At 38.6% G+C, this 21,680-nt stretch overlaps 1 protein-coding gene across 5 annotated transcripts in view; it reads left to right on the top strand.

Annotated features, from left to right (window-relative positions):
- LOC107675072 (transcription factor HIVEP2-like) overlaps window positions 1–21,680 on the top strand; it is a 73,561-nt gene that overhangs the window by 8,525 nt on the left and 43,356 nt on the right. Inside the window, exon 1 of one of the 5 annotated variants that reach the window (XM_016469275.1) lies at window positions 21,021–21,155. The exons of the other annotated variants lie outside the window; for them this stretch is intronic. The gene's annotated coding sequence lies outside the window, so the exon portion shown is untranslated. Of the gene's footprint in view, window positions 1–21,020; window positions 21,156–21,680 lie in introns of those variants that run through there. 5 annotated transcript variants of the gene reach the window in all.

The following is a 21,680-nucleotide window of genomic DNA, read 5'->3' as shown; positions in this document are numbered from 1 at the left end:
ACCCACACACACATACAGTTATACAAAGACACACGGAAACTCGTACGTACGCACCAACGAGCACACACATACATTCTCATTCACCTAAACCGTTTTCGAGCAACCACGCACGGAGCACACCTTTCTCTAACAAACAATGCTACGTTAGATACAGTATCTGTGGGTCGGAAAATAAGTTGTTACCCAAAAATTAAAATTGTGTCATAATTTACTCACCCTCTTATAGTTCCAAACCTTGATGACTTTCTGTCTTCCATGGAACACAAAAGGAGATATTTTGACTAATGTTTGGGTCACTGTCTGTGCAATTGAAATGAATGTTTTTTTTTTTTTTTAACACACAAAAGCACTATAAAAGTATAAAAAATATTGTAAATATCATCCTTGCAAGTAGTCCATACAACTTGTGTGCTATATTCGAGAGTCTGGAGTCTTTGAGACTTACATTTAAAGGGATAGTTCACCCAAAAATGAAAATCATGAAATGTCATTAATTACTCACCCTCATGTCGTTTCAAACCCGTAAGACCTTCGTTCATCTTCGGAACACAAATTAAGATATTTTTGATGGAATCTGAGAGCTGTCTGGATCTGCATAGACAGTAATACAACTGAAATGTTCCCAAGTCCAGAAACGTAGCAAGGAGATTGGTAAAATAATCCATGTGACATCAGGGGTTCAACCGTAATTTTACGAAGCTACAAGAATACTTTTTGTGCGCAAAATAAAAAAAAACATCTGGCGTGACGCAGCTGACACAGAACAGCATTGTTTATGTCCAGCGGATACTCTCCAAAATGGCGCTACAGGGTGATGCGGAGGAGACGAATTGTTGAATAAAGTCGTTATTTCTTTTTCTTTTGTGCACAAAAAGTATTCTTGTAGCTTCGTAAAATTATGGTTGAACCCCTGATGTCACAGAATTTTTACTACATTTTACAGATCTCCTTGCTACGTTTCTGGACTTTTCAGTTCTATTGCTGTCTATGCAGGGTCAGACAGCTCTCAGATTTCATTAAAAATGTCTTAATTTGTGTTCCGAAGATGAACGAAGGTCTTACGGGTTTGAAACGACATGAGGGTGAGTAATTAATGACAGAATTTTCATTTTTGGGTGAACTAACCCTTTAAGTTATTATTCACTTATTTTTCTTCCAATCCTATTGGAACAAGTGGGAACACAATAATTGTATTACGTTTGCCAATATAGAAGTTTACTCAACTGTGATGACTTATGCTTATGGGAACCCCAGAAATCCCAGAATTCAAATGAATCATTCATTCATGAATTGGGCATAGGTTCTCTCATAAACTCTCATAAACATTGAGAGTTTGGGCATATGTGCAGGTTTTTAGTGAATAACAACATTCGATTGTTCTTCACACTATTGCTATATTTGTAATATAGCTCATTAGTCTTCTGGATCATTTTGAACCCCTTTCACTTTATTTATATTGAAAGAATGTTCTTAAAAAAAATCTGATTTATTAAAACACCTTTTGTGTTCCGCCAAAGAAAGAACGTTTTAGAGGATGACCTTAGGGTGAATTATAGTATAGTGGTTGAATTTTCCCGTTAAATACCTGTATTTTGGGGCCTGTTTTACTGCCAGGCTGTACAGTAGATACTCAGCACTTCACAGCCCCTCAGCTGTTCTATTCTTCCTCATGCCACTTCCAGATAACAGAGCATTTGAATTTGAATAGTCTAGGATTGGACAACAAGCGTGCGCGCTGTTGTTTCCTGTAGCCAGGCAGAGGCGTGTGTCCGTAGTCAAAGCACATGGAAAGCAGCGAGAGAGCGAGCAGGAACTGTCCTGCCTCGCTGTCCCACACATCGCGCCGCACAGGGCGTGCAGGCAGAGAGCTGAAATACGCCCTCCTTTCGTTTCCTTCTCTTTGACAATGCAAATCGCACACCGTCCAAAAGCTGCACCGCTGCAACGGAGCACGCTTCCTGTTTGACAAGGTGCATGTGTGAGCTTCTGAAGAGGTGCAGGGATGCTTGCTGGAGTTGAAGCCGGGCCTGTGGTTTTCATGCCCACTCAGTTGCCACATGCAAGCATGTGTGCGGGCGCTCAGCTGTCTCGATAAGGTCAGACGGCGAAGGCTGTTTCTGGCGTGGTATTGCATCACAGCAAGAGACCCATTACATTTGTGGCTAGAACTGGGTTCTAGTGATGCGTATCTCCCTATCTTGCAGACTCCCCTATGCACTGCTATCTCTCCGGATGTCAAAGGTGGACAAAGCAGCACTTATGTGACACCTCTTTAACTTAATCCTCTATTTTAATCATGGTTTATCTGTATTTTAATCTATTAACCCAGCATCTGCAAATGACCAGCAGAATGAGTCACTAATTTGCATGAAAATCCACATCATTAGATTACTAACATCATTACATTACTAATACCCAGTATGCAGATTACTAGATGGATGTAAAATAGCACCAGATGGCTTTGAAATGAGAAACTGTCGTCACTTTAAATTTAAGATAATTGTTTTATTTGTTCACACAATCTGTTTTAAGTCACATATGGGATTTTGGTTCCTTTAATGTACCCAGTTTTCCAAATAAAATGATATTAGGCTTCTCTAGTTTTTGTCCTTTGTCTCAGATCCTTGTTGTTGATCACATATTCCTGGACGGAGGAATATATTTATTAGAGCCCGACCAATATGGGTTTTTTGGGGCCGATACCGATACCGATATTAGGGAGTAAAAAAAGACCGATATATCGGCCGATATTCTTTGTGTATATTATAGTACAGTACCAGTCAAAAGTTTGGACACTTTCCCATTCGTGTGTCCAAACATTTGACTGGTACTATATATAGAATACAGTATATACATAAACAGAATATATATACATTTTTTGCAATGATCACTCAAATGTGGTGATCAAACACTTATAATGGTGACAGAGATATGTAAGGGCATTTAACAATTTAACAATAAACTTGCGACGAGTGCGATGCACAAAGTAACGGGGTGTTTGTTGTAACACACGTGGTTTGAATATTTATTTTACCATAGTAACATTTAAATTCTGGCTTAAGTAAATTTTTTATCTCAGTTTGTATTATTCATTTAAAATTAGACAAATCTACTATTATTTTAATATCCAATCTGTTATTTATCAGTTCAGATAGTTTTTTAATGCTTTGATTACTAGCAGAAGACACTAACCAGTTTTAAATTCCAGTTGCGCAGATGGGGCACGTTGTAACACTGCGTTACAATGTGCTATTCTATGACATTAGCGATGTAATTTACACTATTTACTTTAATTAATTTGAATGAGAAACAACGAGAAACAGGTGAATAAAGACTGACAGTCAATGTTTAATGTTTAGAAATTATTATTTCAAGACATGTAAAGCATTTTTGCTCGTTTATCTGGGCCGTCCCAAGCATGGTTGCAATGTGTTCATTGTCAAACTCCAAAATCAGATTATTTTTAATTCTTAAAAAACGCCATTATTTTATTTGAAAAAAAAAAAAAAAAAAAATTTTTTATACAAATATTTATTAACAAAATATTTTAGCTTGTCTTGTCTTATATCATATTACAGGCTAATACATGAATCGACTGTAATTGCTCATCGTAATGACTTTTTGGCAGTGGTTTGTCAGAAAGCTGGAGAAAATTGTAAACCCTGATTGGGGGTTATTCAAGGAGAGCTCTGTTTTGACTCTCTGTAGAACAGGTGGTGAGCTGAACTCGGTAGGATTGGTTGGCAGAGGCTGTTCGTTGAGTTGGTGAGGTGGCAGCTGCGTCGAGCACTGAGCAAAAAGTAGCGGTTCCCTCCCTCCCCACCTCACTTTCAGCACACCCACGTGCCACCCGCATGCCGAAATGAGCTTCTCTCGCCCCACTCTCGCTGCAATGGGATGAAGGTGTAGGAGGGGGCGGTTGGGGGGAGTGTGTTGCAATCAGTGCAACGGAGAGATGAGGAAAGATTTCAGTATAGATCAGTGTGAGTGTTAATTTTGTCAGTGAAATGTTCGTTAACAAACATCGTTTTTTTTTTTTATTTCATCGATCTGAAGTAAAAATTACACAATTTAAATTAAAACCTATTGTTTACAAAAATTCGTATGAGAAAATACACTAAAAATTCTAGATATTAACAATGTGCTAACAATGTTTTATTTGTTAAAATTAATATATAAAATGTTTGAAAACTTAAACTAAAATGTTATTTTTCTATTTTTTTTAATTAGATGCAGTGTTTGTTATTATTTATATACTGTAATAGTATTTATCAATAGTTTGAATTTATATATTTTCAGTTGTAAATTAAATTGTACTCTTTTTATGTGCTTTTGTCATTTTTTTAATATTTCAATGTAGCTTTAATTTTTTTGTATTTTTATTTTCGTTTTAGTAATTTCAGTACTTCAACTTCAACTTATTTCAGCTAGTTAAGGTAACATTTCTCATGATTTTGCTTAACATTTCTCTTCATTTTTTAAGTTTAAGTTTTTCATCTAGGCTATATTCATTTATATATTATTTTATTTCAACTTTATTTCCATTAACAACATTTATTTTTAGAGTTTCAGTTAACAATAACAGCACTATTTAGATGCCTTTTTAGTCAAAATAAAACTGACTAAAATGTATAAAATGAAATATATATTAAATTTAAAGACAGGAGCTATGACTAAAAAACTGTAAATATTAAAACAGGTCAATACAGCTATTTTATTCTGTGCTCAGGGGTTGTTTTGCCTTTATTTTATTCTTTTTTTTTTATTATCACGCTATCTAGTCATTGTTTTGCTAATTTTGTCAGTCTTTGTATCCAAGATTTACTTTTGTTATTTGATTTTTGTTCACTTGTACAACAGCAGTCTCACCTATCTCCTCTTTTTGAAGGTGACCTACTTATAAGTAGGCATGGAGTATTTTCCCCTATTGTGTGGTATGAAGCAGGTAATCCCTACTGTATGTCATCTGTCATCCAACACTCTTGCATATGGAGTATTTGGCCAGTGATGAGGGGGTAGGCCACCCCCCTGCCCGCACGATGAGTGCCCTGCTGGGAATGGAGCACCTCCGACACTGGCCTGTTGGCTCATCTTCCCAGGTCATTAATCCAACATTCTGTCATTAGCAGTCCCACGCTGTTCCTCAGCAGCTGTCCTTCACACTTGATAGCAGTACATTGAAGAGCTTATTAAATAGAGCACAGGCTGGACAGTGTGCTTCTGTTGACACAAATGAGCGGCGGATGACACTCGGCCTCCCTGCAATCAGGAAGGGTGCTTGCAATTAATTAGCGGTGGTCTCTCCAGCTCAAGATGCAGCCAAGAGGTGCCCTGAGATGTTTGTACTCTAGTCGGGAGACTAATAACAGGACACATGGGGATCAGGAAGTGGTTACTTAATTCTATGTCAAACAAAATTAGGTTTGTGTGAGATTAACAGCATCTGAAATCCTCAGGCACATCAAATTGGCATCAGACAATAACCGTGCACGCTTGGCCAATTAGCATAAGTTAGGTCATGCCAGGTCATGTCTTTGACAATTGACCCGCCAAGGGTCAGTTTGCTAAACAATTACCACCTTGGTAATTATTGTTATCTCATGTACTGGAGATTTCCAAGAATATTAAAGTTAACTATTTAAATAAAGTGTGGTGTTGCAACACATTTTTTTTTCATACATTTGCCTTTAAAGTAATTGTTTTACACAGTAATTAATTTGATTAAAGAGACTCCGATCAGAATGATGAAAAGCTGCTTGAAGGTAAGCCTTATATGAAAGCGATTTCAAGTGATTCTTTTTAGCGAATCAATGAATGACTCTTATGAACCAGTTCTTTTTTCGAATCAAAAGCATACATTTAAACCAGTGTAGTCCGATTTCTGAACAAATTATTCTAATGAGTCAGTGGCACAGAAACCTATGTAGTCGGATTACAGAACAAATGACTCTGGACTGGTTCTTTATAGTGAATCAAAAGCATGCAGCGCAGCCAGTGTGGTTCAGTCTCCTGATGAATGACTCTAATGAGCTGGTTCTTTTTAGTGAATCAAGCAAATACAGCTTACAACTTAAATCAGTTTCTGACTGGTAGTTCATATAGCGGTGTGTAGTTAAAGATGCACTGTGCATTTATTCAGTGGCGTTTTATAAATATTAATGAGTTGAATATGTCCACTTGTTTTGTTTTGGTATTGAATCGTTATGTCAACATATTCTGTTACACCAAATACACCAAATAATGATCTTTAAAAAAGCATCATATGACCCCTTTAAGGCCAATTTTTGCATTTATGCTACCTCTAAAAGACTGTAAAAAGTCATTAACTGCTTTTGCAAGAATTGTTTTAGATATACTTATTGGAGTCTCAACATTTGACAGAGGAGTTTTATTTATTTTTCCCAGACATTTATTCCTTAAAAGTACAAAATAATTGCTAATGAAGCTGTTAAGGGCAGAATCTTTAAGAAGTCAGAACTGGAATCACTAAATTCTTAATGATTTCTGTCCCTATTTATTCTACCCTATTTATTGGAATCACAATGAGAGCCTCCAAGCTTTCTAGACATCTGTAAAAAGTAAAAACGCATTGTTTGGTCACTATAGGACATCTGTGATCTGCCAGTGGATTGAAGTACGTCAATCAAGTTTTATGAGGTGAGAGACAGAAAAAAGCTTGAACAATTCTTGATGCACAGATTTGAAAGTTGGATTCGCACACAGTACACATGTGGTTCTGATTTTTTGGCATTTGTGATGGAGGACAAGATTTGAATCTGCATCTGCTTTAATAATCCCTCTCTTGCCCTCCTTGTAGCTTTGGACTGATCCATCCATGCAGGATTGCCAACATTTCAAATACTCAGGAGTGTTCATTTCTTTTCCTAATGAGACATTTTGTCATGACACGGCCAGAGTGGCTCTTATAATTTGTTGTTCTTCCTTGCTAAATAAGAAAACTCTGCTTTGGACAACCCAATAGCCCAAATCTACCCAATAGTACCCATCTTCACATAGTCTAGTGATGAATGACCTGCTAAATCTTTCCCTTGCTCCAATTTACTGCAGGGATTAATAGAAGCCAAAGTTTAATTACGGCATGTGAGCAGAGACACATATTAAAGCTCTTTGTTCTCCCTGTACATGAAAGGTGATTACAGGTGTAGTACAGCTCTATGTATCACTACCTTGGAAATACAGCTCTGTGAGTCACCTTTACTAATACTCTAAAGTGGTTTTGCATCAAGATGCCTATTTTGGGTCTATCACCTGTTGAGGTACGATTAAGGTTCTGACTAAGGAAACTCTTACTGTATATCACTCTGCTGAGAACCCACAGCGTATTACTCACCTGACTTCTGTCACAGAATTTCTTTTTCCGCCTTAACAGTCCTTCCAGATAAGTTGGAAAGAGATCTTGGAAACAACAGCATCATGGGATTGGGTTTATCTAATGTACCTCACAAATTGGCTTGATATTTGTTTCTAGTAAGACAAAATTTTATGATATTTCATATATGTGTACTCTAAATCAGGGATGTAACCATCATAGCAACCATAGACACCAATTAGACTCCATTATGCATGGCTCTGCTGGTTGTTAGGATGACAAAAAGTTTTAAAAATTAAACTTTTTGGCTGGTCTGCCTCAGTGGTTTAACACTTGTCAGTGTCAAAATGATTGAAATGGCTAGTCAAATAAAAGAAGGGGGGCTTTAATGTTTACAGAAGCCAAGCATGATTTACAGCTCAATGTTTCAGTTTTAATGGTGAGAGAGTGCAAGGTAAAATGTAATATTTAATATATAAAATTTTTGACAGTAATGATAGAAATGTTAAACAACAGACACTAATATCCAGTGATGCTTGTTTTTGTCAAAAAAAATTTTTGTCAAATTTTGCTGTTTTGTATTGCCTCAAATCATAATATGATGCAACAAGAAATTTTCGGCATATGATTAAACATAAATGTGTGCATATTTTAAAATAAAAATAAGATTCGCAAATAGTTCAAACTGATTAAAAACTATAACAATAAATTATAGTTATTTTGCTCTTCTTATTTTGCCACTCCACCTCCTCCTTTGAGTCTGGATCCCTTGATCAGCAGCCTGCGGCTCCAAACGCTGTGTCATAAGTTCTGATGAGTGCAAACGCTCGCTGTATCTGCAGCGCGTGCCACTTCAAAGACCTGAGCTGTCTGTCTCGGTGCATTGATCCCTGTCTCTCTGAGAAAAAGAAATAAAAACTGACAATATTAGCAAAAGAGATGAGCCCTCAACTTGACATGTGTTGAAACATGCCCTGCTTTGAGAGCCCACCAAGCAAGCTGGGAGTCTTTTGAATAAGACGAGGGAGGGGGTAACTACGCTTCATGACATGCTTTTTTAAATGCTTTTGGCTGTGAACGACTGTTTCTTCGTGCGGTGGAAGAAACGGTGGCATTTTGTTTTGCTTGAGCGCTATGATCAACCAGCTTGCCTGGGCCACCGTGTGACAGGAAACATTGCTAACAGAGACGTTATTACACCGACAGCCAAAAAAAACAAAAACAAAAAAAAAAACACCAGAGATGTGAAGTGTGTGATGAGATAAAATAGACCTGTGTTATCAGTATTTTGCCATTATTTGAGTGTTTACTTTGTTTTATCCATCCAGTTGTCTTCACAGCTGACCCCGTTAGCATGGTTTGTTTCAAGAGAGACCGCATTATGCCAGCCTAGTCTTCCATAGCCAGACTTTTGACTGTGACGTAAAGTCTAGTCCACATTGCAGCTAATTCTGGCCAAGAACTGCCCACTTAAACAGGAAGAGACCATCTGACCAACCACATTTTGTTTTGTTTTTTTAAGTGCTGCCAAAAGTTTGGGGTCAGTACGATTTTGTTAATACAAATTAATACTTTCATTCAGGAATAAATTGTGGCAGTAAAGACTATTTATCAGTAAAGACAAAAACATATTATGGTTTCCACAAAAACTGGTTTCAATGTTGATAATAATAAGAAATATTTATTTAATCAATCTAACATGCTGATTTGGTGCTCGAGAAACATTTATTTTCTTCTCTTATTTTATTATCAATGTTTCTTCTGCTTAATATTTTCGTGGAAGCCGTGAGTCACTACTATTCAATAGGAAAATAATACTTTTAATCAGCAAGGATGCATTAAATTGATCAAATGTGACATAAATAATATTACAAAAGTTTTTTGTTTCAAATAAATAATGCTAAATTCAACAATCAATGCATCACAGTTTTCTCAAAAAATAAGTATTCCTGCCAAAACATCAGAATATTAGAATAAATGATCATGTGACGCTAAAGAATGAAGTAATGGTCGCTTAGAAAATGTAGCTTTGCCATCACAGCAATAAATTACATTTTAAAATATATTAAAATAGAAAACAGTGATAATACTATTTCACAATATTACAGTTTTTCTGTATTTTTGATAAAAAAAAAGACAATAATAAAAAAAAATTCTTACCAATCTTACCAAACATTTGAGTATATAACATATAACATGTATATATAACATTATATATTTTAATATATTTATATTTATATATAAATGTTTAATTTATGAATAATTTATGAATATATATAATTTATTTTTATATTTATTCATGTCTTCTGAGACTGAGACATTTTATATTAGTTATATGGTAGAGATGAGACACTCATAGTCAAAACACAAAACCCAATGGTAAAAATCAGTATTTGATCACTTTCCAAGCTTCAAAAGTTTTTTTTTATTTTTTTGTGGTCGTGAGATAGATGGAAGATTACACATTTGTTTAGCGAATCATACTCATTTAGCTCGATGACTTTCTGATCTTGGTTTCCTCTTCGGAGAGGGGTAGCCACCTGCTCAGTGTGATGTCAGTGATGTCTGCTATCCCCTGCTCAACATGTGGTGTGATGTAGGGCTTTTGAGTGAGAGGAGGTGTTGCTGGTGCACGCACACACATGCGTTCTCACACATGCACACACAACATACTGGGAAGGCTAAGGAAGTGTGAGCTACCACAGTGTCAGGTCTCTGGTGCTCCCAGCAGCCCATGCTGAATACACTCAGCTTCCTGCCTGAGCTGACAATCTGCTCTCTGCTGACTACTTGTGCAAGCATCTGTGTGTGCAAGTGCAAACACTGTGAAATTCTGTTCCTTTGAAATGTCAGGTGCACAGGCCTAATGCAAAACCATGTTAGTCACAAGGCGTCCCTGACAAGATTTTCCTAGCTTTGAAAGCTTTGGAGGAACAACGTAAAAAACTGACTTGTAAATTGCAACCTGCGAGTATGACATCCATTTAAAAGCTTTCGGAACCAAAATATCCCATCCCTTGCTCACTTTCTCCCTCCAGTCACCCTGTGGCCAAAACAAATTGTGTGGCAAAGCAGGAACATTTTAAGTGAGACTTGAGGCGCTGTTCCTGGAGGACTGGATCTTGGCAGGGCTGCACCGGTAGCGTGGCAGGAGGGGGGTTTCACTTTATCTCAATATTGTCGGTTTCCTCATCCCATCTGTGAGCTTGGCAGCCTTGTTAAACTGACATTGCTAGTCTCCTATCTCACCTTCTAATTTTTGCTCTGCAGCCCATCCAAGAATCGCAAGTGCATCCGTTCTCCTGTGCTGCTGGTTTCCATGGTGTTGAGGAACTGTGGTCTGTGGTGGCATGCCAGTTTGGTGGATACTGTGCTTCAGTGGTCCTCCTTACTGGGCAAACGTTTGTTTTTGTTGCTCATGATTTAAAGAGACAGTTCACCCAAAAATTCTGTTATCGGTTACTCACCATCATGTTGTTACAAACCTGCATGTAAAAAAATTGATGACCAGTACATTTTTCCATTTGCCTGTGTCATACAGGTTTGGAATAGCATGTAAATGAGTAAATAATAGAAACCTTCTATAAACCTAGGCATTTTAGATTTTAAACTTAAACCACTCTGGAATTATTTATTTTATTTTATTTGCTTATAAATTAATTACAAATTATATAAAATTGTACATAAAATAATAATCTAATTATATATTAAACTGAATTAAAAGAAGACTAATTATATATGGGTAAATAATAGAAACCAACAAATATAGTTTTTTTTAATTGTAGTCATATTTAAATTAAATTAAATTAAATTATTTTATTTGCTTTAAATAAAAGTATAAAGTGTTTAAAATTAAGTTAAAACATTAAAATTGGGCTAATAATATATGAGTAAATAATAGAAACCTATAAATACAGGCTTTTTTTTATTGTAGTTGCACCACTGTGCATTATTTTATTCTGTTTTATTGTATTTTATTATTTGCTTTAAATGAAATAAAGTTATAAATTATTTAAAATAGCAATACAATGATATTAATTAAATTAAAGCATTAAATGAGGGGTAATTATATATTAGTAAATAATAGAAACCTATAAATGTAGGTTTTTTTCATTGCAGTTATGCCACTGCAGAAACTTTTATTTTATTTTATTTGTGTTTAGACGGACACACTCTAGGTCTGGGTTTATGGGCTAGGTATTTAATCGAAGATGCAATTTCGGGGCAGATTTTAATGAGTCCCTAAAGGCTACTTTGTTTTGTCAGGGCATATAAATATTGAAGCAGCAAATTTCGGGGCTCAAGACTGTAATCCTGTCAGCGATTGTTACATTTTTGCTGAGGTTCCTTTTCATACATTTATGCAGGGCTGTTTGAAGGTTTCATATCCGACATTTAACACTGTCACAGGCTGCCAGTTTGCAGCACAGTGTGTAATGTTTTGAAGATTCAGGTAGGGATGAGGGAAAAGTTTAGGACATAGAAATGTTTGCTGTGTTTACCACAATTAGATCCAGCAATGTGGCTCCCAGTGAACCCCTCAGAGAGCATGTGTAAAATCGTTGTTATTGCTTTTACATATATTCAATCTTGGATTGGCACAGCCAGAATAAAAAAGAGAATAGTAGTCTGGCTTTTTACAAATATCCTGCTGAGGGAAGCACTTAGACTATCTACTTTGTGTAAATACATAGCACTGGAAGCCTTGGCAGTGGCAGGGTGAATTGATTTCCTCTGGTGGGACAGACCCTGGATCTGTAAGCAGAGAAGTGAGACAGCTGGGGTGTACTTTTCTGTCTCTCTCTCGCTCTCCGTCACTATGCTGCATCAAGGCCACTTTCAACCCTATTTCTACCCGTTTACTACTCCATCCTTCTTCTCACACTCCCTCTCTGCCTACACTTCATCATGTTTTTTTTTTTCCTTCTGACACTCAGTTTTTTTCCCCTCTATCTCTGAATATATTGTCGCGTCTGGCTGAGGGTGTGCTTTAAGCACATGCTGCAACCTTGATAGATGTTCTCTTCCTCTATCTCTTTCTCTCACTCCCTCCCTGCCTTCTTGTCCTCCTCTATTTCTGCATCCCAGTGCTGCAGGTCTGTATTTCGCTCCCCCAAACGAGCTCGGGATCTTTCCCCTGTGTGATGTCAGATGCGGATCTGGGTGAGGGAATGGGCATCTCTTGTTCTGCGGATGGGCTCTGGGAGAAACCTAAATTTAGCAACTCCATGCTCTCTCTGTTGTGTTTGCCATGCATGGCTTAATTAGCTGTTGCACACAGCATGGCAGAGTATGTCTTGGATGCATTATATAATGCGTTATATAATTGGATGCATATTTCATGTTGAATGTTGGAGAGGGAGGCTCTTCAGAGTCCCATCCTGTAGCTGAAGATGAGTGCTAGTGTCAAGAAGAAAGTACAAGCTTATGTTCAGTTTGGAGATATGAGGCAACTTGAGGGGTAACCGCTGCTGTTATTAACCTGGTTGAGATACAGCTCATATTCTTTATCAGTTCAGTCAAAGTGCGAGCTGGTAATCAATATTATCAAATAATATTTTAGGGTAAGTGTACCCATTAAGCCCATGTACACTTTAAGCCCACTTTCAACTCTGAAGTCAAATTAAAAGAAGAGAAAATCAGATTTTATGCAGGTCATTATTTTAACCAATTCAGTGATTTGTTACTTCCCTGACATTATTTTTTATTACATACCAATAACATTTGCCAGTGTTGAGTTAGCCCCACCCATGTGCATGCTGTCTCATGGGACCTCACACAATGACATGCAAAAACTTTTCCTGTTTCAGGACCCTTCAGAAATCAGCACATTTCTGCAATTTTCAGCCATTTCTTTAAGTATATTGATATTATGTCAAATAGAGGCAAATGTATTGTTGAACAAATAGTACATTATCATTTTATATCATTTTCTTTTAAATGGAAAGATGAGTTTTATTGACTTGGTCAAACCATTAGCCTAACTGAAAGATCATAGTTTCCACAAAAATATTCAGCAGCACAACTGTTTTCAACATTGATAATAATCAGAAATGTTTCTTGAGCAGTAAAGACTGCCGAAGAATTAAAGGGTTAGTTCACCCAAAAATGAAAATTAGCCCATAAATTACTCACCCTCAAGTCATCCTAGGTGTATATGACTTTCTTCTTTCAGACGAATCCAGTCGGAGTTATATTAAAAATTGCCTTTGATCTTTCAAGCTGTTTAATGCCACTCAGCGGGTGTTGCATGCATCAGTCCAAAAGAAGTTAAATAAAAAGCGCCCATCCATAAAAAAAGTGTCTCACATGGCTCCGGGGGGTGAACAAATGCCTCATGTAGCGAATCGATGTGTTTTTGAAAGAAAAATATCCATATTAAAAACGTAATAATCACTTTAATGTAGCTTGTGCAATGTTCCTGCAAAAAGTGAACTGAAATTGCTTTGGATTGCTTTATTGTCTTACAATGGACTGATACACTACTAATGTAAATGAGAACTTCTGCTAACATAAAAGCAAACGTGTTTTTGAAGTCATTGTTGGCTTCTTTTCTTTGTTGAGCATGATTAGCTTGTCAGAAACTCTCTATGAGAGATCAATTCAAGATGTTTTCTAGTACGACGTTCTTTATAAACCAACAGGTCTTGTTGATTGTTGGAGTAATTTCTGTAAGCCTCAATGAGTCATTTCTTTTCCCAAAAGTGGAGAGGTTTACAATAGATGTTAACAAGCTCATGGCATGACACCAGCTTACAAATATCTGACTGGAAACGGGCTGCAACATAATAACCCCTCAGGACAGGAACATTTGTGTAGTTTACAACTGGAAAGTTAAGCGTGTCATGACCTGGCCGTGATATTGTAATGTAATGTAAGTTAACACAGATACACCCAACTGAGTCATTCCTTTACAAAGTCTTACAAGGCAAATTTGATGGTTGTGTTTGTTTTGCACTGCAGGAAATAATGTCACGGAATGTTGTTTCCTGGAGCAAACAGACACTCTTGAACTGCTAGCTGATTGCGATGCAGTGGCCCGAGATGATAGTGGCATCTGTGGGGTGCTCGGAGGGGGTGTTTGTGACCAGGCCACCACTGTGTGAGTGGATTGCATTTCCAGAGTGACAGATAATACTGTAGCCCAGCTCATTGACAGAAATTAATTTATTCGTCCTCTTCAGGAAACTATTCATGTTCACTATCCTCTCTGCTAACAAATCCATTAGACTTGGAATAAATCATCCCGCTGGACCTTTACAATTTTTAACCACCTGTCCAGCCAGTTTTTATATCCACTGGTCTTAGTTTTTACCACTTTTTTATATTACACTGGTATCATGGTGATATCTTTGAAGCTAAAAGAACAGAAATAGTGTAATTGTTTTTCTTGCAATGCAGAGGTCACAGTTGGGTACATTTAGAGAATATGAATGGCTCATGCACTTACTCTGATAATGTTCCAGAGCCCTTCAGGGACATTCACGGGACATCCTAGCATATTTTTAGAGACCAACAATATGTTCAATGTGCCCTACTGTTCATCCAGGATCAAGGCCCAAGTTTAGACCTGCCGCACAGCAGGGTTGTAAGCCATTCACAAGTGAGTTGAGAATGCCTTTTAAATTCAGTTTAAATTCCTGTATTAATTTACCAAAGCAATCATGATGAATACTTGCAATTTTAATTTGAATGCAAGTAATAAATAAACTGAAATTCAAAGAAATACTGTATCTCTATTTTTAACTTTTAAATTTTAACAACAAAGCATAGATAGATAGATTTGCATTCACATTTACATATTTATGCATTTCATGCCAATTCTAAATATTACACAACCCAGCCACACAGAAGAATTTAGAGCCCTGTATTTTTGCACCAACAACGTGTAAATAGAGGCAAAAACAAAACCGCTGCCAAAAGGGTGTACTTAATTTACCCTTCTGGATTTTTCGGATTGTAGTTTTAGAAGTTTGTGATGAACAGAGAAAACATTGAATTTAACATTTGATTTTTTGAACATTTATTTTTCAGTCATAAGCATAATTATCCCTGCATATAATGCATTCTGTTACTGAAGAATGAAAATAGCTTAAATTCAGTTATGAAAACATGTAGATCAAATAAGATACTCTAAACTGCTATACAATTGAGAGTCTGATGCATGAGAATTGATGAAAAAAATGCAGCTAAAGTGCCTTTAGCTTTTGTGCTTGACGTTTCTTTTTACTTATGTAGCTCAAACGTGTTGTCAGAGCAATTGAGTTCATTTCAGCTGCTAATGTTCTATTCACAGTAATTGTTCTGAAGTGGAAAAATATCATTTCTTAAATTACCCCCAATCTAAGATCTTTTTCCATGCCCCAGTGGACTGCATCCGGTTCTGGGTGCTGAATAAGAGGCAGGCGGCATATACAAAGGCCGAATCTGTTTGCTGTGCACTTTAATAGAACTCTTGTTCTCACTCTGGGCAGCGGCTGAGTCACCTGCACCACAATGTGTTTTGGTTCGGGGAAGCAGAGGGAAATTGGATGCAACAGGGGTCTTCTGTTTGGGAAGCCCCCAGTGTTCATTCCCAACATCAGCCAGCTGATCTGTCTCAGGGCCAGGGCTAAAATTGGTTGTGCTTGTCTGGGCGATTTTTGTAAACCGATACTGCATGCAAGTGGGCTCATTTGGGGTGGCCTTGCCCCCTCCGTGCTTCGCCTTTAAACGCAACAGGTGCAGTGGGGCAACTTGAACCCTAAGAAATGACAGACTGCTGAGAGAAGTGCTCTGGGAACTATGCTCAGAGGGGTATTCGCTCCACAAGGTTTCTTTTCCCCAGTATTTTTCCTTAGGGCAAAATTGGAGACCGCTGCTGGGGAGCGGCGCAGATAGGAAAACATGCTCCTGGGTTGCATAACAGGAGAAAGCAGGTCCCCGATGGTGCACAGAGTGTGAGCCACTGCCTCGCACTCCAGTGAGCAATTGTGCAGCCCTCGCTTGAGAGGCTGTTTGTTTTGGAATGGCTGCTGAGTGACTGTTTTCATCAGCGTTTGCGCATGGCCTGTCAGACTACACACACGCACCCCCCTGAACTCCTGCCGGGCCTCCTAGGAGAATCACTCCTAGCTTGAGTCACGCCGGGGTTGAGAGGTCAAATGGAACACTGACATGAATTTGTGCTCGGCTCATCAAGGCCTGAAGTGAGATGTCAGAAATCTGTGACTGCGACCCTGCAGTATGTTGAATAAAAAGCTAATTTAATGTAGATTTTAATGAACGCTTGAGCATTGAATGTGGCAGTTTATTTATAGGACATTTAGCCTGAAAGTTGTAAGATGCAAATAATTTTTTAATCATGTCATAAGCTGTTTTTAGTGTGCACAATTGAGTGTGTGCATACATACATACATATATATACTGTATACAGTATATATGATATATTATATTCATATATATATATATATATATATATATAGTGTGAACTATCCCATTATTAACATTTGATAGGCGTGAGATTTCGTGTTAATTGGATACCGCTGTGATTTTGATGCACTGGCTCAGTTCCAGACTATCTTCAGGTTAATCACTTACTGAATCTGTAAACCCCTCTGTACTTTTTAACATGTTAACGTGCCCTAATTGTGTGATTCAATTATGTGTGCGTAAGCTCTTGTTTTCGAGCAGTTGACTGTGCCCTGTTCGCATGCGCTTGAGGGATCTGATGGAAAGTACTGTGCAGCGTTACAAATGAGACCCAGCACAGGTTGCCTTCCAATTTTCTCTGCTCTAGTTATCCACTATTGCATGATTTTCCCTCTTTTTAGCATCTTTTCACAGTCCTAGTCCTTCCAGCAAATGTGAATGAATGACTGGTAAAGTAAAACAGGCTCAGGAGAAGTGATTTCAGGATGTACATGTACCCTGCTGATTACGCTACTTTTTTTTAGTTATATACAATTGAACACGCTCTTGACAATTCCCACTCTGGAGGATTGATGGTTCCTGAAGGCATGAACTTCTGTTGTCACAATTGCATGGAAACAAAACATCCCTCATTTCCGTTTTTTTTTTGGTTTCATTTTTTTTTTCATTACAGCTCCACGAATAGATTTAAAGACAATGCTGGCAGTTGTGTTATGAAAGATGTTGTTACAGCGAAACATTTAATTATTAAGTATTATTATGAAACCGCTTTGATACAGATACAGATATCAGAAGTTGTCTTTCTTGTACACCTCTATGGGAAAGCAATACTTCCAGCAATACTTAATATTAAAGGGGTGGTTCAGTGTTTTTTTTCTAGGCTTGATTGTGTTTATGGGGTGCAGTCTAACATGTGTTAATGCTTCGTTTAAAAAAAAAAAAAACCGCATTATTTTTCACATAATTTACCTTTATTCCACACCACTCTGTCCCTTCCCTGAGAAACGCGCTGATCAATTTCCTGCTTTTATGAAGCCCTAGAAATAGGCGATGGGCTCTGATTGGTTAGCTAGCCCAGTGTGTTGTGATTGGCTAAACCGCCTCTAGTGCGCACGTCTAACCGTCCTGCCCCTCACCTTAGTGGCATGTGCTCCGGTTGTATTGTAAACAAAGGCGTCGTTAATATCGCTTATCAGTTTGAGCCCGATTGAGAAGCAGAGGATATTATTGAAGAGGATCGTGCAGAACCTGTGCAAGCACGGCTTTTAATGGTAGGCCTATGTTTTTTGTTTGTTGTTGTCTCATACTTTTAGATACGCTGTTATTTGTAAATGCTACTGCTTATGTTAGCTTTTAATATACAGTTTTATCCTGATTAAAGCGTTAATAATACAGTACGGCAACTGCACGCACGTCCATGTTTAACGCTTCTCATAGCTATGTGAAAATAAGTGTATAACTGTAACAGTTCATTGCTGGAGCTGAATGAAAGAGAGAGAGAGAGAGAGAGAGAGATGCAGAGCGTGTGCAGAGCAGGGTGACGCGAGGAACAGTATTAAGAACCGCTGCTTTAGAACATTGATTTTGAAACTTGTGAATCCATTAGAATCGTTAGAAGACTGAATCGCGATTCATATATGAATAGATTTTTACATGTACCTCTAGTTTTCTCTTCCTCTTCTCTAAAGCAGCACAGCATGGCCTCGCCCCCCTTTGCTGCCTTTTCCCGAGGGTGGGGTTTATCTGGGTTTGTGATGTCACGAACCCGGGAAGTAACTCGTTGTAGTCCCTACGAGCCATTTTGTAGGCATTAAACTGCCAGAATTTTAAAAGACGATATCTCCGTTTGCATTGAACTTTCAGCTTCGTAACTTTGCAGATAATTGTTTATGCTCAAACAGCAACATTACACATTAACTAACGATAAAAAAGTGAAATCGCAATGAACCACTCCTTTAATTATTGATGCAGTAAATGTATACTTGAGGAATTAAACTTCCTAATTAAATCACTGGGTCTGTAAAAAAAAATGTGGTAGTAGGACAGTGAGGTCACTTCTCAAGGTAGTTTGTGCAATAGATGTGTCATTAAAGAGAGGAAAACTTCCATGAGAAGGGGAAAAATAAAGGCAAATCCCAGCTGGGGGTTCGGTGAGGTAAGCAGAGGATACTGTGGTGATGGGAGGATCCTTCATTTCCCTCGAGTCCCTCCCGTCATCGCGGCCTGCTGATTAGAGGAGTGCTCACAGCTTGGCAAAGGTCCAGAGCCTCACCTCAGCCATTAAACTTGTTCATTCAGCACTAATGCCAGCTGAGATCTTGTTCCTGTCCTATTGTCCCTTAGCCACAGACCTGTCAGGCTGCTTACTTACTAAGGATGATGCAAAAAAACAGCCAGACATCCATTCTGCCCTAGATCTTGTCCTAGACCATTTCTCTGACCATTACTGTGAACAAGACAGGCCTGTACCTGTCTGCATGGATAGCATTTATTTATTTGCTCTCACACTCAGCACATTGCCTCATCAGCAGTGACTTGGGTTGAGGGACACCTACATGTAGGCAGAATGTGGACTGACGCTGTTTTTAGATCAAGTGCAATCACATTCTGAGCAGTTAAATATTAATGAAGCTTTACCTGCCTAGTTTAGCAGGAAATGCACTATTATGTGTTACTGCATTTAGTAGGAATTTGTGTACATTTGTATGCTTGCATGCAGATGGCCACAGGTAGCGGATGAATAATTAATTTGTGCAACAAAACAGTGGAAGATAGATTAAGCCTGCTCTTTATTTCTCCACAGTTAGCAGATGGCCTCCTTTATAATGTTCGCCAATGGTGAATACCACCTGATCTTACAGAAAACATATCAATATCTGGAAATCCCTTTCCACCTGTACAACACGCTTTTGCAATATGGGTCATTTTTCATTTGCGGTGGGAAATCGTATCTTTTTAATATTTGAAAGCAAAATAATAATAATAATAAATCTTAAAAACACATTATCTTTGAAAAGTCTTTTTCTTACCGACCCATTTAAATGTGGTGCCCTATTGGAGATCTATCGGTAGCTAAACCAGCAGAGTTGTTTACAGAGAGACTTGTTCAGACAGTGAGTGAGAACACACAGGGAACCGGTTTGGGTCCTTATAGTGTTTCTTATTTTCCGTGTCTCTGAGTGGGCGATGTCACAGGGGATCCTGGCTTCCAGTTGGCCAGATTCTCGGTTAATCACCGAGTCGCTCTCCAGAGGTCAGACCTGGTCAAATATATTTAGCTGTGTAAATTGGATTATGCGATAAGGGCAGAAGTCTGCTGAATAGCTGTGTATGTTTAGCTCGCAGATGTGATTAACTGATTCATCTTTGGGATAACCGGGATGGTCATTATCACGGTGACTCCTGACAGCTTGATGTCATCCTGCAGGTTGAGTAAATGCTCTCTGGAATGGTGCCGCAGCTGTGGGCCGATGTGGCCATAACTCTTGATCCGACAGCTCATTCAGGTGACCCTCAGAAGGGCTGTATTGCTGTCACTCAAGACAGTGTGGCGGCGGTAAATATATTAGCATAAGTTAGAATTAATTTTCTCTGCGGTGAAGGGGGTGGCCAGAAGTCTCAGCCTGGTTCCCCCGTAAGATCTTCTCTCTTTGGGATTGTCGCAGTGCACACCTGTCCAATGTCACAGTTTGTTCTGTTACAGTGAAATAACCCTTGCTAAATGCACGCATGCTCACACAGACACACAATTTCATGGCGTGATCTAAACGCTAAACGTATCAATGTCTGGGCCTGGCCGAGAGTGATTGGTGAAAGCGCATCTATAAAGGGATTTTGTAAGAATTAGCCCGGTGAGCTATTTTTAGCCCTGCGGGAGGTGGCGGAAGGAGGGGTGAGTGGTGATACCATGTTGTTATACACAACACACTGTGGACAATCCCAGGGTCAAAGGCATCAAGGCCAGACTGCAATTAAAGCACTGTCCGATAAGACCCGAGCTGTGTTACTCACAAATGCTCACGCAAGCGTTCAAAAGGCTGTCTGTGATTTTTGTGAAGTCCTTTGACCCATCTGCAGTATTTGTGTTCCGAGCTCTAGAGATTTAAAAAGGCACAAAAACAGCCCAGAAGAGCAGACACTGCAAAAGTACCTCTCAGAGTAGTCTGTTGTATAATCCCTCTAGGGGCCCCAATGCTATTTTTGTTCCTGCATATGCGTCACGACTGGGTATTTTCTCTGGTGACTAGCTTACATCAGTAGGTCTCCTAGTATACGCTCTATCAGCGAGAGCCTTCTGATTGATGGGAGTTTCGGCTGGGGCTGGCTGGCGTTTTATTCCTGACCTCCTGAAATGGACAAGGGGAATCTGATATTGGCAGAATGTTGTGGATGACCAAGGACCTTGAGAAGCCAGGTTGGTTGACAAATCCATTTTTTTTTCCCTTTCTCAAGTTGTCTCTACCAATGCGTTTAGCATTGATCAGAGAGGTGATATCCTGTGTTTGTAAACTGACGGGGGGCTGATGCAACCGCGAGGACAGGCACGGGAGCGGAGGAGCGTGTGTTTTCCATGGGCTGCAGCAAGCTGTCAGTGACGGAGTCTCTGCTTGCTCGTTTTCCATGTATTGCTCGCATGCTGCCGTAACATTACCGCAGCGATATAGCCTTGCTTTTGTTAGGAATCTTTTTCATGTGCATGACCCTTTCTTTTTTCCTGCATTTATTCTCTCCTGACTTGTTGTTATGGGGTTGAGGTTACATTGTTGTTAGACTGTGCGCAGAGGAATGTCAGTTCCCTTCTCAGTCGCGGGACACCCCTCACATACCCCCTCCAAGTTCCCCTCGGGTTCACATGTCTCACGTCATCCATCAATTGAACTGGGAATTATTAAAAAATGCTTTTTTGCACAATGCGTCTCATCTGTCTCCGGATAGACAG

This window comes from Sinocyclocheilus anshuiensis, unplaced genomic scaffold, assembly GCF_001515605.1.
Source record: "Sinocyclocheilus anshuiensis isolate Anshui unplaced genomic scaffold, SAMN03320099.WGS_v1.1 scaffold776, whole genome shotgun sequence".
NCBI classification, from domain to species: Eukaryota; Metazoa; Chordata; class Actinopteri; order Cypriniformes; family Cyprinidae; genus Sinocyclocheilus; species Sinocyclocheilus anshuiensis.
Note: the sequence above shows the minus strand (reverse complement) of the source record. Positions and strands in the feature narration are given on the sequence as shown.